Below are 4,192 nucleotides of genomic sequence, written 5' to 3'. Positions count from 1 at the left end.
GTTTGCACTGACTTCTTATGTCTTGTTTTTTCTTATGATATATATATATATATATATATATATATATATATATATATATATATATATATATATTTTTTAGAAGGTAGAGAAAAAAAAAACCCAAATATGATATCAGGTCCAGTTCAGCGTAGGTACTGAAACAGTTGTCATACATGCCTTATGGAGAGATCAGCTTTGAAAGAAGGTACTTTTCTCTCAAGACTTGCAAGCGCCTGAAGACTCAGAAGCCACACAGTTTTTCATAGACTTTCTAGGTAATAGTTTTCTAAGTTCTCCCATTATTTTAATAAATCAGGGGAAAAAGTTAAAGAAAAAAGACTTTCCCACTGATCTCTCAATACTCTCTCAACATGCCCAGAAAACCTCTTGATGGTTACCAATCCACAATGCCTCTGCTCCAAAGGAGACATTCTTTAGAACATTATGAATTATTGCAGCAAGGAGACTAAATAAGTCACCTTAACAGTATTTAGAAATACAAAGGGGCATGTCAATTATTTGTATTGTGAGGAAGTCAACCAGGAGTAAAGTCAGGAAAGAAGGCAGAAGACTTAAGCTGAAAGAACAAAACACTTGTAATACTTCTGTCTTCTATTTTTAAGGACAGATTTTAAAATACGCATGCCCTATCAGGTGCCAATAAGGACCTGAGTGATACGTGTGTGAATGCCCTAACGTGGGAGTGACAATGAAGTGGGCAGATAGTGGTCAAGTCTAGATATTAATTTCATTATACAGAAAAATAAATACAAGATTCAGAAACTGAAACACTTTACTTGGCAATTAAACTATTATTCTAAAAGGAAAGCAACTTTCCTAGGATTAAAAGTCACCAAGTAAAGTGAAGTTATCTAATGAAATTCATCATTTTCATATTCCTACTGAGGGAAAGAAGAAATTATTTTCTCTGTGATTAGTTATTTTCCTAAGTGACTTCTTTTGATTAAAAAAAAAGGTGTGGAGAGGTTTCCATGAGTTTCAATTCTACAAATGTCACAAACAGCTTCTGAAGCTGAAGCTATGACAATGAACTTCTGTGTCACAAAGAAGAGGAGGAAGTGGAAATTAGAAGGAAACAGTGCAGAGGAAACACAGTGACATTGTATTACAGTAGGTATTTATGCCTGCTATCCTCATCCAAGGTCAGATCAACAACTTCTGCTGGTGAAGCCCAAGTCTGCTGGGGGGTCACAGTAGTCCATGACTGTTTTTGCCGGGTGCTAACATACTGTGTGCCAGAGCCATGTTTCCATGAAGAAACACTCTGAATCACACCCCCTCTAGGATGAACACACCTCGCATGTTCCTGAACACCCACAATCTCTACTTCACTATCTGAAGAGGCAATATTAATTTCTTCATTAAGTGGTGCATTGCCAGCAGATGTTTTGTCACTTGCTAGGAATCCTGGATCCAAGTGACCTGGTATCTCTGCAGTGATTTTCTTGCTGCTCCCTGAAACCTCTTCATCATCATCTTGTACTTGAGTCACAAGTCAGGTCACTGTCACTGGTACTACTGTCCTGCAGCAAGTTTTACTTCTTTCTTGCAGCAGCCTCCCGTTTCTGCCTCAGTAGTCTGATCCACTCCTTATGCTTTTGGCTCCAATGACCTTTAACCTTGGCAACTCCGCCACTCTGTTTATCACTGGATTGCCGGTTTTTCTTGGCAGCCATAGTAGATGTTTCACTTTCAGAACGGGATCGCCTAGACTTACGCCCAACTGTGGCACCAGACACTCCAGAAGGGTCTCCTTCCACTGCTGTTTCTGCCTGGGAGGGTTCATTTTCTTCTGCAGAAGACAATGTATCTGAATCAGCCAGGTGACCACTAGAGGAAGGGGAAAGCATGCAATGATTAGAGGAGTCACTCTCATAAACTCGACCAGTTGTCGGCTTGTCACTCTCTGTGGATGCTAATTGAGACTCAGAAGAGTCTCTTCTCAGTTCCATCAACAAGCAAGGCATTGAAGAAAGAACTGCAGAATCTGCTACACCATCTTTCTGAACTTGAGATTCTAGTTCTACAGATCCATCTTCCTCCTTGGTTGTCTCTTGTTCAGATGTTTTCGGTGGGACTTCAGACTCAATGAGTTCTTCAACTTTTCCCACTGCCTCTTCCATCTTCATTTCAGAATTTCAAGTTAAATTATGGAGCAGAGTCTAGGAAACGATATCAAAGATGCAACAGGAAAGCAACCCCCTCCTGAAGGTTTCTCGATGCTAGCGAAATCTGAATCCTTGAATCACTCCAGCAGGAAGCCGGCTCCCTTCTCTACCCACTTTTCCTCGGAAGTCATCACATTGGCTTGGGGAGACCAGGCTGTGCTCCTCTGGTGCCGTGGCACCAAAGTCCTGTTCAAGTTTCTTCATGGGAACCTTGCGAGCCTTCGCATATATTCCATATGAACATTGAATAAGTTATTTTAGGATATTCTCACATCTAAGCTCTATAGAAGTATACTTAGAAGGACTACAGAGTTTAAATTTCCAGTAATAGAGTATATAAAAACCAATGTAAAAATTGATAGAGAAAAAGGGATAGGTGGTTCAGGGTTTAAGAATAGGGTATATGATATAAATACACTTTAAATGTTTATTTAAGATAAATTGAATCTTTTATTCAAAAAGAGCATTTTGATTTTGGTTATAGCTACAATTACTACTATTTTCTGGAAGAGTATTCCGAAGGTAAATATATGTGTGTGTGTGTGTGTGTATATATATATATATATATATATATATATATATATATATATATATATATATAAAATATAAAATATATAAATATGTATTGTATATAAAATAAGAGTATATATTATGGTGATGGGGAGAGATTCTTATTTTAGAGTTCTTTGAGACAGTGACATAATACAATTTTAAGAAATTTCTTGTGTTCTCAGTTATGCCTGTGGCCTTTTAAAGAAGAAATTTTTGTACTCGATTTTTCTTCTATTTTGGTGTGTAGTACTTTACAAGGAAATTTTTTACTATTATTTATAATTTTCCATCATGATTTTGTGTGAAAAATAAATTTTGATAACTGATTACTATTTTCAATCTGAATTTAGTAGAAACCATCTGTTTTGAGAATGAGTCTGAATAAATATGGAATTACTACAAATGTTAGTCTATAACTAGAAAAGGTAATCTCAGTTTTAAAAGCATGAAAAACCATGGTGCAGTGATAAGTTTAGAGGAATGGAGATTTCCAGTTTCTTGTTGTTCTACAAAGACTATCACCACATAAAGAAGGATGGAATAGCAACAACTGATGGCAACTTGGGGAGCATAAAATCTGTTTCATCTTCAGCAGTTGACAAGGAAAAAGCATGATTAATTCCCATTATTTGATAATATTAAAAATAACTACAGTAAAAAATCATGAAGATCTCTTGAAAGATGTTAATCTTTTGTGTTGGACAGAGATAATTACCCATTGTCTTGTACAGAATTCTATAATGGAATCATAGTACTTTTGGTCATTTTCTTAAAATGATTAATATCCCTTCATTTCTTTGTCTTACTTCTAATATTCCTCTGAAGTTAGCTGCTATACAGGATTGGCTATTTTGTATCCAAATGAACCAAAGAAGCCTATGTTCTTTGTATCAATGTTGACTAATTATTTTAATTCAATTAAGTATAAAAAGATTAGTTAATTTGTTAAACTTTGAAATTGCAATAAATGGATTATGTAAGAGCTTATTCTCAATTAATTTAATAATTGCATTATGACCAAGAGCCTACTTTTTTTAAAGTCTAATTGAATGTAGGTGTATTCCATGTAATTATAGATTGTTAATGTGAACCAATTTGCCATGCATATGAAATTCTATATTTAATTATGTAATTTTCAAAATTATCCTATAAAATAAATAGCAAATAACACACACTACTGAGGCAAATTATTGATAGTTTTCATATTTGATCATAAGTTCCTTTATTTTTATTTAGATGACCATTAAATTTCCCTACTTACCTATTCATGAATGTGTCATATATTAATGTATTCTCTTAATTGACCCATATTTGATTCATAGAATAACTTGGTCTTGATGAAATATTGCTTTAATGTTAAATTATATATATTCTTTATAGAAAATCTGGATGAACATATTCAAACGAATGCAGTGAATCACAAAATTGTTATTAGTGATGTAAAAAAGAGC

General features: G+C 34.6%; 1 pseudogene; it reads right to left on the bottom strand.

Annotated features, from left to right (window-relative positions):
* Positions 1-1,126: 1,126 nt before the first annotated feature.
* Positions 1,127-2,150, bottom strand: LOC143386020 (protein ARK2N pseudogene; annotated as a pseudogene).
* Positions 2,151-4,192: the final 2,042 nt, after the last annotated feature.

The sequence above is a fragment of the Callospermophilus lateralis genome, assembly GCF_048772815.1.
Source record: "Callospermophilus lateralis isolate mCalLat2 chromosome 11 unlocalized genomic scaffold, mCalLat2.hap1 SUPER_11_unloc_3, whole genome shotgun sequence".
In the NCBI taxonomy this organism is placed as follows: Eukaryota; Metazoa; Chordata; class Mammalia; order Rodentia; family Sciuridae; genus Callospermophilus; species Callospermophilus lateralis.
The sequence above is the reverse complement of the archived record's forward strand: the minus strand, read 5'-3'. Positions and strand labels throughout refer to the sequence as shown.